General features: G+C 54.1%; 3 protein-coding genes across 15 annotated transcripts in view; 2 read left to right on the top strand and 1 right to left on the bottom strand.

Moving 5' to 3' along the window:
- MPPED1 (metallophosphoesterase domain containing 1) overlaps positions 1-17,816 on the top strand; it is an 822,621-nt gene that overhangs the window by 59,617 nt on the left and 745,188 nt on the right. The gene's annotated exons all lie outside the window — the stretch shown is intronic.
- Positions 1-17,816, top strand: part of TSPO (translocator protein) — a 677,237-nt gene that overhangs the window by 264,560 nt on the left and 394,861 nt on the right. The window lies entirely within an intron of this gene.
- Positions 1-17,816, bottom strand: part of LOC126963616 (NADH-cytochrome b5 reductase 3) — a 414,164-nt gene that overhangs the window by 144,418 nt on the left and 251,930 nt on the right. The window contains exon 1 of one of the 12 annotated variants that reach the window (XM_050805969.1): positions 17,686-17,690. The exons of 5 other annotated variants lie outside the window; for them this stretch is intronic. The gene's annotated coding sequence lies outside the window, so the exon portion shown is untranslated. 6 more of the 12 variants (XM_050805966.1, XM_050805960.1, XM_050805961.1 and 3 more) reach the window with 6 other exon arrangements.

Here is a 17,816-nt window from a genome sequence, read left to right as displayed (position 1 = left end):
GTTGGTGTCTTCTGAGGCCTCTGTCCTTGGCTTGTAGGTGGCCAGCCACCTTCTCCTTCCCAGGTCTTCATGCTGTCTTACCTCTGTGTGTTTATGTCCTCATCTCTTCTTCTTTTTTGCGGGGGGCAGATTCTCGTTCTGTCACCCAGGCTGGAGAGCAGTGGCGCAATCTTGACTCACTGCAGCCTTGACCTCCCAGGCTCAGCTGCTCCCACCTTGGCTCCTCTAGTAGCAGGGACTTCAGGCACACGCCACAGTGACCAGCTAATTTTTTTTTTCCCCTTTTTTGAGATGGAGTCTCACTCTGCTGCCCAGACTGGAGTGCAGTGGTGCAATCTTGGCTCACTGCCACTTCTGCCTCCCAGGTTCAAGCGATTCTTGTGCCTCAGCCTCCTGACTAGCTGGACTACAGGCACCCGTTACAATGCCCGGCTAATTTTTATATTTTTAGTAGAGATGGGGATTCACCATGTTGGCCAAGCTGGTCTCAAACTCTTGACCTCAGGTGATCTACCTGCCTTGGCCTCCCAAAGTGCTGGTGTTATAGGCATGAGCCACCGCGCCCAGCCCTGATTTTCATATATGTTTGTAGAGATGAGGTCTTGCCATGTTGCCAAGGCTGGTCTTGAACTCCTGGGCTCAAGTGATCTGCCTGCCTTGGCCTCCCAAAGTGCTGGGACTACAGGAGTAAGGCTCCCATGCCCAGCCTAATCTCTTCTCATAAGGATAGTATGGCCTTTTTAAAAAACTTAAATACCCACCCATATGATCTTATTTGAACTTAAATACCCCTTTACCCTCTCTCCAAATACGGTTCCATTCTGAGGTACTGGGAGTTGGGGTTTCAGCCAGTGGATCTGGAGGCACATAATTCATCACAACCAGGTTTCCCTGCCTTCTCAGCACAGTGTGAACTGTTTCCCTTTTCTTGCTAGAGGGAAGGGGACAGTGAATGGTGTCTATAGTTTGAACATCTCTGCCTTTAGTGTCAAAAATTAATCAGTTTTCTGCTGCAAATAATTATTTTTTGCTTGTTCTGGAAAAAAAAACCCTACGGATTTAGAGAATACAAGTGCCCACTTCGAAAAAGAGCTCCCGGCTAGGCGTGGTGTCTCACACCTGTAATATCAGCATTTGGGAAGCCAACGCAGGCGGATTACAAGGTCAGGAGTTTGAGACCAGTCTGACTAACGTGGTAAAACGCCATCTATACTAAAAATACAAAAATTACCTGGGCGTGATGGCATATGCGTGTAATCCCAGCTACTCAGTAGGCTGAGGCAGGAGAATCACTTGAACCCGGGAGGCAGAGGTTGCAGTGAGCCGAGATTGCACCATTGCACTCCAGCCTGGGTGACGGAGCTAGACTCTGTCTCAAGATAAAAAAAAAAAGAGCTCTTGGCCTCTTCCGCACTCACAGCTGCATCACAGCCACTGCCAGGAGCTGGGGTTAGGTGGGGGCCAGTCAGTCCCTGCGGGCTCCTGGCTGTCCTGCCTGCTTGCTCTTTCCAGTTGCACCTGCAGAGTAGCTGGCAGGGACCCTCTCTGCATTTGCATGGCTCCCCTGCCCCTTGTTTATGTTTATAAGATCGTCCACGTGGCGGGATCCACGACTCCTGCATGCCTCCTGAATCACTTTGAGCCATATCTTCTAGCTCTGAGTATTGGGAATAAAACCTAATACCATAATAACAAGGGAAATGCAAATTTAACACCTGGAGACTCTAACCAGCAAATCAGATGCCAACACCGCAGCTGAGGTGAGCTGGCTGGCGCAGTCCTGGGGCTCACGCCCAGCCCCTGAGGATGTAAGGATTGTTAAGAACATGGGGCTAGGTGGGGCTTACGCCTGTCATTCCAGCACTTTGGGAGGTGGGAGGATCACTTGAGGCCAGGAGATCGAGACCAGCCTGGGCAACATAATGAGACCCAGTCTCTACAAAAAAATCTAAAAAGCTGGGTGTGATGATGCACACCTGTAGTCTCAGCTTCTCTGAAGGCTGAGTTGGGAGAATTACTTGAGCCCAGGAGTTCGAGGCTGCAGTGAGCTATTATCACACCACTGCTCTCTAGCCTGGGTGACAGAGTGAAATATGTCTCTAAAAACAAAACCAAAAATAAATAAATAAAATAACATGGAGAGATTTCTGTGAATCATCAGGGCCACTCTGACATGGCACGTTTGGGAAATTCAGGTGACAAATGGGTTTGTGGCTCCCTCTCTATCACTGCAGACTCCTCGGAGGACCCCTTGGTAGCAGCCAGGGACTATCCAGATCCAGCCTGGAGAAACGAACTCTGGGGATGAGAGAAAAGATCCAGCGTGGTTTCTGCCTTCAAGGCCTTAAGATCTGGCAAGGACAGGCCAGGCACAGTGGCTCACACCTGTAATTCCAGCACTTGGAGAGGCCAAGGAGGTCACCTAAGGTCAGGAGTTTGAGACCGACCTGGCCAACATGGTGAAACTGTCTCTACTAAAAAGACAAAAAATTAGCCGGGCGTGGTGGCGTGCATCTGTAATCCCAGCTACTTGGGAGGCTGAGGCAGGAGAATCACTTGAACCCGGGAGGTCGGTTGCAGTGAGCCAAGATCCAGTCATTACAATCCAGCCTGGGCGACAAGAGCGAAAGTCCGTCTCAAAAAAAAAAAAAAATCTTGCAAGATGTGAGAACCTAGAAGAGACAGGATCCAAGACCAGGCAGTGGTGCAGGAGGTGAGTCTGAGCACTGGCACCCATGACTCCTCCATTCAGCAGCTGTCATCACAGACCCTCTCTGGCCATGGCCGCCTCATCTGTGAGTTGAGGATAAATATATATTGCAGGGTGCAGAGACGCAAAGTCCCTTGAGCAGTGGGCTCTTCCCTCTGCTATTCTGCCTGTCCTGAACCCTCCCCACACCTCCCCAACCTGCCCCTCAACTGTGGGACACCTCCACGAGCAACGAGCAACCATTGTTATGTGACATCACCACTTGGCCACTCTTAATTGGTCAGGGGCAGGCCCTGACCGGTGCCAATCAAGAGTCATTTCCTGGGATTTTAGTTAACCTCGAGTCAGCGCTCAGCGGCTCAGGCAGAGGGAGCTGGAAGGGTTGGCATCCCTGCTCCCCTGCTAGAAAGCCGTCTAGAGTGGAAGAGGAGGAAGCCAGGAGGCGGGGAGCGGGTGTCGTGCGTGTTAACGGTGCTGCTTGGGGCGGTCTGTGAGGCTGCATCCCTGCCCACCCTTGGCGACAGTTTCCCTGTGCAGTGGCACTGAGTCTAGCAGGACCCCCATGGCAGCGTCTGCCTCCTTGCCCACCTGTAGGTCGCCCTCAGCATTTCTCCCATCTTCTTCCCCACTCCCATAGACAAAACGAAACACGTGAAAAGCTTTGGTGAGTAATGTTGGTTTTTTTTTTTTTTTTTTTGAGACGGAGTCTCACTCTGTAGCCCAGGTTGGAGTGCAGTGGCCGGATCTCAGCTCACTGCAAGCTCCGCCTCCCGGGTTCACGCCATTCTCCGGCCTCAGCCTCCCAAGTAGCTGGGACTACAGGCGCCCGCCACCTCGCCCGGCTAGTTTTTTGTATTTCTTAGTAGAGACGGGGTTTCACCGTGTTAGCCAGGATGGTCTCGATCTCCTGACCTCGTGATCCGCCCATCTCGGCCTCCCAAAGTGCTGGGATTACAGGCTTGAGCCACCGTGCCCGGCCTAATGTTGGTTTTGTAAGAGATTCACAAGGCTGGACACCACCCAGCATGGTTTCTCCAATTTCTTCTTCTTCATCATCTTTTTTTTTTTTTTTTTTTTTTTTTTGAGACGGAGTCTCGCTCTGTCGCCCAGGCTGGAGTGCAGTGGCCAGATCTCAGCTCACTGCAAGCTCCGCCTCCCGGGTTCCCGCCATTCTCCTGCCTCAGCCTCCCGAGTAGCTGGGACCACAGGCGCCGCCACCTCGCCCAGCTAATTTTTTGTGTTTTTTTTTTTTTTTTTAGTAGAGACGGGATTTCGCCGTGTTAGCCAGGATGGTCTCGATCTCCTGACCTTGTGATCCGCCTGTCTCGGCCTCCCAAAGTGCTGGGATTACAGGCTTGAGCCACCGCGCCCGGCCTTTTTTTTTTTTTTTTTTTTTTTTGAGACAGAGTTTCACTCTTGTTTCCCAGGGTGGAGTGCAATGGCATGATCTTGGCTACCGCAACCTCCGCCTCCCGGGTACAAGTGATTCTCCTGCCTCAGCCTCCCAAGTAGCTGGGATCACAAGCATGGCTAGTTTTGTATTTTTATTAGAGACGGGGTTTCTCCTTGTTGGTCAGGCTGGTCTCAAACTCCCGACCTCAGATGATCCACCCACCTCGGCCTCCTAAAGTGCTGGAATTACAGACGTGAGCCACTGCGCCCGGTCCCAATTTCTTTTCTTACTTACTCTAAGCTCCCCTGCTCTACCCCCTTATCCACACCAGACCACTGGTCTCAAACTGAGTAGCTGGGATTACAGGTGCGTGCCATCACGCCCAGCTAATTTTTGTATTTTTAGTAGAGATGGGGTTTCACCATGTTGGCAAGGCTGGTCTTGAACTCCAGACCTCAAGTGATCCACCGGCCTCAGCCTCCCAAAGTGCTGGGATTACAGGCGTGAGCCACCTCGCCCGGCCAAAAATGTTTAAGTTTTTTTCTTCCCCTCCAAACTCATGTTAAAATTGTCTCCTCTTTCAATGTGGAGGAATTTAGCTTCACAAAACCACAAAACCATGGGCCGGGGGCAGTGGCTGATGTCTGCAATCCATGCCTGGTCAGCATGGTGAAACCCCATCTCTACCAAAAATACAAAAATTAGCCAGACACGGGGGGAATGCTTGTTATCCCAGCTACTTGGGAGGCTGAGGTGGGAGAATCACTTGAACCAGGGAGGTGGAGGTTGCAGTGAGCCGAGATTGTGCCACTGCACTCCAGCCTGGGCAACAGAGCGAGACTCTGTCTCAAAAAAAAATAAAAATAAAAATAGAAATAAACCCCACAAAACTAAGTCCAGAGTCCCCCAGAACTGGTCACTTGTTTTTCTGCAAACAGGTACGTACCTGGGGGTCTCTATTCCCCTCACACCGAACACTGGGGGAATTTGGGAGGCCTCACCCAGAGGGACTGTGCAGTGTTCCTGGGGACACTGGGACCTTCTCTGATCTGAGGCCCAGCCCTGCTGCCAATGTCTAGGGCCGTGGCTTTTGGCTGGGCCTGGCTGGGGAAGGCCCGTGGTTGGAGGGAACCACCCGCACCCCTGGGGCTGTGGTGTTTACTTCTGTTGGGGTCAAATGCAGCTGGAGTCAGGCCCACCCTTGTCTTGGACCCCACACAGTAGCTGCTTGGGCCCTCACTCGGGCCAAACTCCTGGTTCCTGAAAGGTGAGAAGGTTGGTGTTTTTGCGGAGGATTTTGTTTCCGATGGGAGGAGGCCTCTTAGGGAATGCCTGTCTCCCTATGAATGGAACAGGGTGGGGCCCTCACCTCAGCTCTCCAGGCCCTTTCTGCCTCTGAATGAATCTTCTGAAAGCCAGGGCCTGTGAGGGCTCCCCAGGTGGCTCCTGGGTGGCCCGCTGTGGCCAAGCCCTCTCTGTGGGGAAGGATACAGGTGTGCAGCCTCAAACACTGGTCCCGCTGTCTGTGAGATGTTGATGGGTGGGGACCAGTCTCTAGGCCTGAGCCTGCTCAGTGCCACCCAAGGCCACCTCAGCCACACCCCAATAATGCGGTTTTGTTCTCAGGGACAGCTCACTGCCTCTCACTTCCTTTTCTAGTATTAGCATCATCAGCAAGGGAAGCTGAAGAGTGGGGAGGCTGCTGGGCCTCCACAGTTTCCCAGAGAGGCTGCGCTCCCAACTGTTCCCCCAGCTGCTCCCCCGGCCACCTCCTGCCCGGCCCAGTTCCCCGCCAGTCACACTGTGGGGCTTGGTGCAGAAGTTCCTCTGGTCTGAGAGAAGTCCATGAATCCCAGTGACTCTCCTGACACTGGCGGGGCCCTTGTGGGGGCTGCTGGGCAATGGGCCCCAGGGACAGGGACTTTGTGACTGTGAGTCCCCATAGATGCCAGACCCCCAGGCTTCCTTGTGTTTTGTTTGTTTCTTTTTTGTCTGAGCTGGAGTCTCATTCTGTCACCCAGGCTGGAGTGAAGTGGTGCAGTCTCGGCTCACTGCAGCCTCTGCCTCTCAGATTCAAGTGATGCTTGTGCCTCAGCCTCCCGAGTAGCTGGGATTACAGGCGGGTTGCCACCACGCTCGGCTAAATTTTTGGTGTTTTTAATAGAGACAAGGTTTCACCATCTTGGCCAGGTGCCTCAAGACTATAATCCCAGCACTTTGGGAGGCCGAGGCAGGCAGATCACCTGAGGTCAGGAGTTCGAGACCAGACTGGCCAACATGGCAAAATCTTGTCTCTGCTAAAAATATGAAAATTAGCCAGGCATTGTGGCGTGAACCTATAATCCCAGCTACTCCGGAGGCTGAGGCAGGAGAATGGCTTGAACCTGGGAGGTGGAGGTTGCAGTGAGCCAAGATCGCACCACTGCACCCCAGCCTGAGTAACAGGGAGAGACTGAGAAAAAGGAAGGGAGGAAGGAAGGGAGAAAGGGAGGGAGGGATAAAATACTGATACAATGGCCGGGTGCAGTGGCTTACGCCTGTAATCCCACACTTTTAGGAGGCTGAGGCAGGAGGATTGCTTGAACCCAGGAGGTCAAAACCAGGCTGGGCAACATAGTTAGACACTTTCTCTGTCAAAAAAAGGAAAATAAAACAAGAAGGCCAGGCGCGGTGGCTCAAGCCTGTAATCCCAGCACTTTGGGAGGCCGAGACAGGCAGATCACGAGGTCAGGAGATCGAGACCATCCTGGCTAACACGGTGAAACCCCCTCTTTACTAAAAAATACAAAAAACTAGCCGGGCGAGGTGGTGGGCGCCTGCAGTCCCAGCTACTCGGGAGGCTGAGGCAGGAGAATGGCGTGAACCCGGGAGGCGGAGCTTGCAGTGAGCTGAGATCCGGCCACTGCACTCCAACCTGGGCGACAGAGCGAGACTCCATCTCAAAAAAAAAAAAAAAAAAAAAAGAAAAAAGAAAATAAAACAAGAAGAAAATACTGATGCAATGTTTAAAAAACAATAATGATAATTTTCTTTCTTTTTTTCTTTCTTTCTTTTTTTTTTCTTTTTTGAGACAGAGTCTTGCTCTGTCACCCAGGCTGGAGTACAGTGGTGCGATCTTGGCTCATTGCAACCTCCACCTCCTGGGTTCAAGTGATTCTCCTGCCTCAGCTTCCACAGTAGCTGGAATTACAGGCATGCACCACCACGCCTGGCTAATTTTTTTGTATTTTTAGTAGAACCAGCATTTCACCATGTTGGTCAGGCTGGTCTTGAACTTCTGACCTCAAATGATCCGCCCACCTCGGACTCCCAAAGTGCTGGCATTACAGGTGTGAGCCACCATGCCCAGCCATTTTTCTTTTGTTGGTTTTTAAAGACTAGTCAAGTGCAGTAGTCAGAAGGGGGAAGGAGCTGGATCCGTAACTGACTGTGAAGAATCGATTGAGATAACTTGCTACCTTCGGACCAATAATAATTTTTAGCCAACCATGCTAGCGAAAGGCTGAATTATTCTTCTATTCTTTCAGTGGAAAATGATATTACAAAACTGGTTGTCTTTTCAAAAGATGATCTGAGAGTATTTAGGGGAGAAACGTAAAATACAAAGTACTGGCCGGGCGCGTTGGCTCACGCCTGTAATCCCAGCACTTTGGGAGCCCGAGGTGGGTGGATCACCTGAGGTCAGGAGTTCGAGACCAGCCTGGCCAACATGGTGAAACTCCGTCTCTACTAAAAATACAAAAATTAGCCGGGCGTGGTGGCGAGCACCCGTAATCCTAGCTACTCGGGAGGCTGAGGCAGGAGAATTGCTTGAACTCGGGAGGTGGAGGTTGCAGTGAGCCGAGATCATGCTGCTGCACTCCAGCCTGGGTGACAGACCGAGACTCTGTCTCAAACAAATAAACAAACAAAAAAGCACAAAGTACTTCAGGGGTGCATCAGGCAGTTCTCTAAGAGAAATATTATGTTAATTTATTGGATCTTATTATGCTTATGCTGCTTATTGGCTTTTTACATTTTTGCAGTTTGTTGTGATTTATTTACTTTTTAAAAATAGAGATGGGGTCTCGCTCTATTGCCCAGGCTGGTCTTGGACTCCTGGGCTCAAGTGATCCTCCCACCTCAGATTCCCAAAATTGCTGGGATTACAGTTGTGAGCCACTGTGTGTGACCTATTTACTCTTTTTTTTTTTTTTTTTTTTTTTTTTGAGATGGAGTCTCACTCTGTCGCCCAGGCTAGAGTGCAGTGGTACGATCTTGGCTCACTGCAACCTCTGCCCCCTGGGTTTAAGAGATTCTCCTGCCTCCTGAGTAGCTGGGATTACAGGCACGCACCACCATGCCCAGCTAATTTTTGTATTTTTAGTAGAGAGAGGGTTTCACCATGTTGTCCAGGCTGGTCTCATACTCCCGACCTCAGGTGGTCTGCCCGCCTTGGCCTCCCAAAGTGCTGGGATTATAGGCGTGAGCCACCGTGCCCGGCCCTATTTACTCTTAATATTCACTTTTATGCATAATTTTATAATCATAGTTTCCTGTTTTTCTCTACAAAGAGGCCCTGAGAATGCCACACATCTCCAGCGGTGTCTCATCCGGAGGTGGCCCTGCAGGCTGGGGCTGGCTTCCCTGGGCGATGGAGGGCATGCCAGGCCCCCCGGATCATGTGGGCTCCGTTGCCACCTCACTGGCAGTCACTGGAAGGGTTTGCTTCGACTCAGAGCCCAGGGCCTGATTCAATGCACGATGCAGTGGTGTACTGTCCATGAGCTGAAAAACCCCATCAACCCTGTGACCGGGGCCCGGCCAGCCTCACTGAGGTGGACCCCGCCCCCTGCCCCCACACCTGGCTGCAGGACTCATTTCCTACACCCCAGAGACACAGGGCAGGTGGGGAGGTGGGAGTGGACCCCCAGTCACTCTGCCTGCTCCCAGCCCCGCCATCTTCCAGTGCTTGACCTTGGGCACCTCCCTGTGCCTCAGTTTCCCCATTTATGAAAGCAAGGAATAATGTACCTGTCCCACAGAGCAGCTGTGAGGATGCACTGGACCAGTCATGGCTGGTGCTCTGTAAAGCTTGGTCAGTACATAGGGTGCCTGGGAGCTGCTCTTATTATCTGCTCTGCAAAGAGATGGGACTTTTTGGAAGGTTTTCTGGACAGATGTGGGGAGAACCGTGTTACACCCACCCAACGCCCCACGGGCCAGCTCCTCCATCGGCACCTGCCTGTCTCTCCAGAGCTCTGCTCTCGAATTTCTTTCTCTGTTCGGTCTCCTCTTCCCCTCGCACCTCCTCACTCATCTTCCTTCTGAAGGCAGAGAAAGGCTCTGGCATGTCCCACTCTCTGATGCTCCCACCCAAGCCCCCAAGGGCCTCTGATCACTCATGGGAGGACTCCAAACTCCTCTCCTGCACTTCATCCCCGACGCCCATATAACCCGACCAGGCTCACCCAGCCCCCAGCGCCCATATAACCCAGCCAGGCTCACCCAGCCCCCAACGCCCATATAACCCAGCCAGGCTCACCCAGCCCCCAGCGCCCATATAACCTGGCCAGGCTCACCCAGCCCCCAGCGCCCATATAACCCGGCAAGGCTCACCCAGCCCCCAGAACAAGTTTCCCCGCAAAAGCTGGGGACCTGGGCTCCTTTTGACCCCAGATAAGCACTATCTTCTCCAGCTTCAGTTTCAGTTCATGAAACATGGGGGGAAGCACTCAGATCCCCCGAGTCCGCGGGAAAGGGCAGAAAGAGGTTCTGACACGGAAGTGGGAGGTGAACCCCAGGGAAGCGGATCAGAGATGACAGGCCGGGGCTTTTCAGGATGGCCACATCACACCCCAAACACAACCACCCAAACAGTACATCATCCAGGTCCCCTGAAGAGCTCAGCTCTGGTTGGAGACTCCAAGAAACAGTGACCCATGGTCCGAGCCAGTGCCCCAGTCCCCAGCCTGGGAGAAGAGCAGGGAGTCACGCAGAGGCCCCATGGCTTCTGGATTGGTCAAGGCAGAGCCTGGGTGGGCAAGGAGGTCATCCTTGTGTGACTGCGAGCTGGCTCCTTAATAGCTGGGAACCCTGTTATTCACGTGCCTCAGGTCCCGAGTCTCTGCCCCAATGTCGCTCATCAGAAAGGCCCTTCTCTGACCCCTTATAAAGTGCCATCTCTCTCATGCCTTCATCTTTTTTCCTGTCATCCGCAGGAAGACAAGCAATGATCCCGAGTCTTGAAGCAATGTGCCACAGAAGATGGCATATCCATGGGACCGACAGCTGGGCGTGGGGGGTCCCAGCCAGCAGAGAGGCAACACTGGCCCCGCCGCCGTCCCTCCTCCCCACCCCTGAGTTCCCACTGTACCAGGAGTGGGGTTGCTGCTCTCTGGCTCTGGCTCCTGCGTCCCTGCGGTGGAATTTCCTTCCTTCCCCATGGAGGAAGGGGCTCCCTCACCCTGCCCGCACCCCAAGTGGAGCCCAGGGATCCTTCCCTGTGTCCCCTACAAGGCCCAGCCCCTCCTGGGTGGGACTCTTGTGTGCGGTCTCCTCCCACCCCATTCTCTCTGTCAACCAAAGACCCATGCGTGTGACTTGAGGACACAAGTGGTTTATGCTTCTGTTATAAAAACAGTCCTTGCCCCTTCCCACCCGGTTGTGCGTCCACAAGGCTCCCATGCCTTTGTGTTTATTTTCCCAGTGTTTATGTTTCAGGTCAGTCTTTTCATGTCTGCCTTTTTATCCTTAAATAATGTGCTTACAAGGCCGGACGTGGTGGCTTACACCTGTCATCCCAGCACTTTGGCAGACTGAGGTGGGCGGATCACTTGAGATCAGGAGTTTGAGACCAGCCTGGCCAACATGGTGAAACCCCATCTCTACTAAAAATACAAAAATTAGCCAGACCCAGGTGGGAATGCTTGTAATCCCAGCTACTTGGGAGGCTGAGGTGGGAGTATCGCTTGAGCCAGGGAGGCAGAGGTTGCAGTGAGCCGAGATCTCACTACTCCAGCCTGGGCACTGCCACCTCGCCACTGTACTCCAGCCTGGGCAACAGAGTGCAACTCCATCTCAAAAAATAAATAAAAAAGGCTGGGTGCGGTGGTCAGGAGTTCGAGACCAGCTTGGCCAACATGGTGAAACCCCATCTCTACCAAAAATACAAAAATTAGCTGGGCATGGTGGCACACACCTGTAATCCCAGCAACTTGGGAGGCTGAGGCATGAGAATAGCTTGAACCCAGGACGCAGAGTTTGTAGTGGGCTGAGATCGGGCCACTGCACTCCAGCCTGGGTGACAGAGCAAGACTCCATCTGAAAAATAAATAAATGCACACAAATAAATAAAAAAGTAATAAAGTACTTAGGTCGGGCATGGGGGCTTATGTCTATCATCCCAGCACTTTAGGGGGCTGAGGCAGGAGGATCTCTTGAGCCCAGGAGTTGGAGACCACTGTGGGCAACACAGCAAGACCCCATCTCTACCCTATAATGTGCTTAGATGGGCACTTCTCAACTTCTCAGTGTTGGACAGGGTCTCCTGATTCTCCACCCTGGAGGTGAAGGAGTTAATTCCCTCTCACACACAGAACCCCACAACTGTCCCCACCCCCGACATAATTTTGGTGAGACACATTCAGTATCTACGTTACTATGCGGGTGCAGCTCACGCTGAGCCGTGCAACAGCCTTGGGTTCTTTGTTTTCCCTGGAGGTCATCTGGTTCCCAGGCCGCCTGGGCCCCAGCTTCTTCCTGGGACTGTGACTTCACCTCTGCACTCTCCTTCCGCTGTGTAAGCCGCCTCTCCACGTGTTCAGACACATCGGAAATTTCCTCCCGGAGCCTCCTGACCATCCCCTGTGACCTGGTGCCCTGGCCTCTGTCATCTGGCACCCACTGTCTCCTCTCAGTTGGCTCCTGCTTCCTGGGCCCCATCTTCCTCTATGTGGCTGCCCCACATTTTGCTCATGTCCACCCTCCAATACTTCTTTTTTTAAAAAATATATATAATGAGGACCAGGCACGGTAGGTCACGCCTGTAATTCCAGCACTTTGGGAGGCCGAGGCGGGCGGATCACCTGAGTTCAGGAGTTCGAGACCAGCCTGGCCAACATGGAGAAACCCTGTCTCTACTAAACATACACAAATTAACCGGTTGTGGTGGCGGGCACCTATAATTCCAGCTACTCGGGAGGCTGAGGCAGGAGAATCACTTGAACTCGGGAGGCAGAGGTTGCAGTGAGCCGAGATCACGCCATTGCATTCCAGCCTGGGCGACAGAGAGAGACTCTGTCTCAAAAAAAAAAAAAAAAGTGGTGTGTGTGTGTGTATATATATATATATATATATACATACACATATATATATATATACACACACACACACACACACACAGGTTTTTTTTTTTGCGCATGGCATAGTCCAAGAGGTCTTGAGAACATGTTTCCCTCCATGGCCTTTTTAATTAATTAATTTTTAAATTTATTTTTGAGACACAGTCTTGCTGTCGCCCAGGCCGGAGTGCAGTGGTGAGATCTCGGCTCACTGCAGCCTCCCGGGTTAATGAGCCTCCCAGGTTCACGAGCCTCCCAGGTTCACGTGATTCTCCTGCCTCAGCCTCCTGAGTAGCTGGGACTACAGGGGCACGCCACCACGCCCAGCTAATTTTTTCACCTTTTTAGTGGAGACAGGGTTTCACTATGTTGGCCAGGCTGGGCTCAAACTCCTGACCTCAAGTGACCTGGCTGCCTCAGCCTCCCAAAGTCCTGGGATCATAGGCATGAGCCACCGTGCCCAGCCACCTGCTCCTATGTGAGAAAGGGGCGGCAAACAGTGGCTTAGACACCTTGTGCCACGTGCAGGGTTCATGCGTGTGGGACTCATGTCAGGAGCGACCAGCTGGATGCTTTTCCTGGGAGGACTGCTGATGTCACTAACTTGGGGTGTTTTGAGTTGCTTGGATTATTGGAAAAGGATGTTACAAGGCTGTACAGAGGGCAGCAGAGGGGGCAGACCAGGGTCTGGTGGAAGGCGAAGTGGCCCCCAAAGATGTCCCAGCCCTGATCCCTGGTAGCTGGGAAGTTGTTATGTTACAAGACAAAAGGAAATTTGCAGATGTAATTAAAATTACGAACCTTAAAACAGGGAGGGAGATTATCGTAGACGTGGCTGGGATAGTGGGTCTTGTCCAGTCCCATGAGCCGTAAGAGCAGAGAAGGGCTTTCTCCGGTTGGAAGCAGAAGAGAGACCAGGCTGAATGGGAAGCCAGAGTTTCCAAGTGTGAGGACTGACAGGCTGCTGCCGGCTCCGAGACACGGGCCCACAGGCAAGGACAGAGACGGGCCTCTACTTGCTAAGGCTGGGCCCTGGCTGCCAGCCAGCCAGGGACCAGGGACTTCAGTCCCACAGCCACAGAAACCAGATCCCACTGACCACCAGCATGGACTCAGAAGGCAACTCACGTGCAGAACTTCCGGAAAGCAAACCCACCCGGCAGGCACCAGGCCCCTCCAGCCACCCTCAGGCGTGCGGGGCTGCAGCTGGAGAGGGGCCCAGGGCCGGGCTCGGGCCTGTCGGACTCTCCCCTCCACAGTCCAAGTGACCTGGCCAGTGGCAGGACGGAGGCCTGAGAGGTGACGTCGTTCAGGGAACTGGGAGGGCTGGGGCGCTGGCTGACGGTGATGGGTGTGTGTGAGAACCTGAATAGATGAGGGTGCGGTGGAGGCAGCGCCCTCCCCCATTGTTTACTGGGGTGTGACTTGAGCACCTCACAAGCACAGGCAGTGCCTCGGCCGCTTGCTCTGAGGGGCCGACCATGCCCACCAGCCTGCGGCCCGTGGCGGCTGGCCCACTGTGTGCCGGGCACCCTGAGCCCTGCGTTTCCAGTGGCTCCAACTCTCGCACAGGTGACCTGGTGGATGCTGCTGTCCTCCGTGTGAGGGAGGAAGCGAGGGAACTGTCATGGCCCACGAGCCTGTTCGCCTCCAGAAGTGGCTCCCAACCCCAGGCTCCTTCCAGCAAACCCTTGGAAAGGTCATAGAGCCTGGCTGCCCCAGGCCTCGAGGGGAAGAGCGTGGGGGGCAGCAGGGTGGACAGGGCCCCTTGGGTCATTCCGAGGGTTCAGGTTCACCTGGGAGGGTCTGCCCTGCGGAGAGGTAGGAGCCCCTGTGGCAGGAAGAAGGGACCCTCAGGGCTCCTAGCCAGGGCCGGGGGAGTGGCTCAAGTCACGTGGAGACCGTGGGCTTGGGATGCTCAGGAGTCGGGGACCGGGAGGGTCTGCAGGCTCACTGGCTGCGGGTGGAAAGTGAGGGCCGTGAGAGTGGCCTGAGCAGCTTGGTGGGGGCCGCAGGGGCCGGGTGGGCCTGGGGTGAGGTGAGGAGGCGACAGGGGATGCAGCTGGAGTGCTGAGCTGCAGGGTTCCGTTTGAGGGACACGGGTCCCATGGGAGCGTCCACTGGACTCAGGCGTCCAGGCAGTGATGCCTTGCGCTTGGCTCTAGCCCTGGGTGCCTGGACAAACAGGGGCCTTTCCAGGCAGGGCGTTGTGGTGCAGACAAGGGCAGCCAACTGCGTGACAAGGAGGACAGCCACAGGGCAGCAGAGAGGAAGTGAGAGCTTGTGGGAGAGGTCATGTCTGGTGTGGGAGCGAGCGGGTTCCCCTCAACCCAGGAGTGGGCACAGGGCACAGGGCACAGGTGGGTTCACAGCCTGGCTGGGCGGCACCCTCTCTGCCCAGCGCCCCTGCAGGACCACAGCCGCCCTGGTGGGACCAGCACAGGTGCCGGGCAGAGGGAAGCAGAGGAGCCCCTGATGTCTCGCTGCTGTCGTCCGTCTGTCCACGCTGGGCTGCAGCTGGTGTGACCTCCACTGTGCTCTTGTTTTTGGTGAGACCAATGACTCAGGCAAGCAGAATGATAAGAACCACAAACAGGGAACGCGGGCGGGAGTGGAAGGGAGCAGAAGGCACGTGGTCCTGTGTAAATCCATCCCGGGACGCAGTGCAAACAACGGTCTCCGAGCCCACGTCATCACAGAGAGCAGGACGTTCCGGGGTCAGTGGGGAGAGTCAGCTCCTTCCCGAGCCAAGCAGCAGCTGCATGGGGGAGGGTCGCAATTATTTGTTTTTGAGACAGAGTCTCTCCCTCTTGCCCGGGCTGGAGTGCAGAATTACAATCACAGCTCCGTGCAGTCTCAGCCTCCCAGGCTCAAGCAATCATCTGGCTTCAGCCTCCCAAGTAGTTGGGACTATAGGTGCACACTCCCATGCCCAGCTAATTTTTTTCCCCTGTTTTTCGTAGAGATGGAGTCTTACTATGTTGTCCAGGTTGGTCTTAGACTTCTGGGCTTAAGGGATCCTCCCGCCTTGGCTCCCCAAAGTGCTGGGATTACAGGCAGGAGTTACCACGCTCAGCTAGGGAGGGTTGCAATTTTTATCTTTACTTTTTTGAGATGGAGTTTCGCTCTGTCGCCCAGGCTAGAGTATAGTGTGTGGTATGCTCTCAGCTCACTGCAACCTCTGCCTCCCAGGTTCAAGCAATTCTCCTGCCTCAGTCTCCCGAGTAGCTGGGATTACAGGCGCCCACCACCATGCCCGGGTAATTTTTGTATTTTTAGTAGAGACGGGGTTTTGCCATGTGGCCCAGGCTGGTCTCAAACTCCTGAGCTCAAGCAACCCCCCTGCCTCGGCCTCCCAAAGTGCTGGGATTACAGGCGTGAGTCACCGTGCCCAGCTCTGAGGTAATTTCCTAATGCTGCAATTTAAGAGAGAATTTGTTCCTGGGAAAGGCTGTGCGTGTAAGACTCACCCCGTCTCCCATTCCTCTCTCTTTGCTGACCCGATTCCTCTTGGCACAGAGGTTCCGAAACATCCCCTAGCCCTCACTGGCTTCATCTCAAGAACAAAAGTACAATAAGCACCTTTTCCACGCACCACTGCCTGAGCCCTCAGTCCAGCCTTCACCAGTTTCCACCGGGTCCTTGGATTGCCGTTATCACCATTTTCTTTTTTAATCAATAGATGCAAAATGTGTTTTGTTAAACAAATATTAACTAACATCCTTCATATACGAAGCACTCATGCAAAATGATTACATAATAAAACACAAAAGCTGAAGGATGAATGGGCCAAGAACACACACTAAACTCACACACACACACATCCGCGCACTCAGGCAGGGGGAACGGGCCCACCAGATGGGACCGGCCACCTGCCCTGTGGCTGAGGGAACCTGCCCAGCAGGGTCCAGCACTGGGCCCAGCGTCCTCCCTGAGACACCTGTGGCTGCTGGGCCCTAAAAGCATCAGATGGAAAGCCCGGGAAGGTGTCCCAGTGAGCCTGGGGTTGGACAGTGCTGGGGAAACCCATGTTCACACGTTCGGAGTTAGAGGGAGTCACCTAGGGCTGCCTTGCACTCACCCTCCGTGTGAAATGGGAACATAATCTGCTGGGAGCGTTTCTGGAAGAGCGAATGACCACACAGCAACCGGCTGAGTCCAGGCCCCAGCCTGGAGCAGGCTCTCTCAGTGTGGGAAGTTTGTTGATGGTTTTTTTCTGAGACAGGGTCTCACTCTGTTGCCTAGGCTGGAGTGCGATGGCACAATCGCAGCTCTTTGCAACCTCTGCCTTTCTGAGCTCAAAGGATTCTCCCGCCTCAGCCTCCCATGTAGCTGGGACCACCGGCACGTGCCACCATGCCCAGCTAATGTTTGCATTTTTTGTAGAGACAAGGTCTCGCTATGTTGCCCAGGCTGGTCTTGAACCCCTGGGCTCAAGCGATCCGCCTGCCCCAGCCTCCCAAAGTGCTGGGATTACAGGTGTGAGCCACCGTGCCTGGCCCCAGTGTGGGAATTTCCTACGGACACTGCTACAGATGGGACTGTGACATCACCAACCCCATCTCCAATACTCCTATGTTGAAGAGGGAATGCCCTGGGTGACTGTATTGGCGATAGGGTGTTAGAAGGCCACGGGGAGGCCCTTCCACAGGAAGAGGAAGAGATACGGGAGAACTCTCTCTCCCCCTCTGCATACACGGAGGAAAGGCCATGCGGGAGGGGGGCCACCTACAAGCCCGGAAGAGAAGCCTCACCGGAAACCAACCGTGATGGCGCCTTCATCTTGGACTTCAGCCTCCAGAACTGAGAGAAAAGAAAAGTCTGTTGCTGAAGCCCCAGTCTGTGGGATCTTGTCATAGAGCCTCCCCTCCGGGAGACTGACCTGCACATCTTCCCTCCCGTCCCCTCCCCTCCCATCCCTTCTCCTAGTCTCCCCTCATCTCCCTTCCCTTCCCTCCCCTCCCCTCCCCAGGCACAGGCTACCTGAGGCTAGACATGGGACAGGAGAATGGGGCGAGTGGGGGCAGCCTGTGAGATCCACCGGAGAGGCCTCAGTGGGGCTGAGAGAGGAGCAGAGGTGGGAGTGGGCACAGGGCCCTACAATTATAGGAAAACTCCAGTCTCCTGGCTTGGCTCAGCCGATCCTCTACCCCCAGACCATCAGCAGAGGCCCTCCCGCCCCTCTCATCTCATCTCCCAGGCACTCCAGCTGGCTAAACAACAGCCCTACCCCCAGAGCCGGGCCTTTGCACACACTGCCACCCCCATCCCTGCTCCTCCTGCTGTATTGTGGCAGCCTCTCCCCAAAATGCAACCCCAGGGCCCTGCCCTCAGAAGGCCTCCTGGACCACCAAGCCCTCATGTGGTCCTGCTCTCCGTCCCTGTAGCCTCC

Source organism: Macaca thibetana, chromosome 10, assembly GCF_024542745.1.
Source record: "Macaca thibetana thibetana isolate TM-01 chromosome 10, ASM2454274v1, whole genome shotgun sequence".
Classification (NCBI taxonomy): domain Eukaryota; kingdom Metazoa; phylum Chordata; class Mammalia; order Primates; family Cercopithecidae; genus Macaca; species Macaca thibetana.
This window is presented reverse-complemented; position numbering and strand designations above follow the sequence as displayed.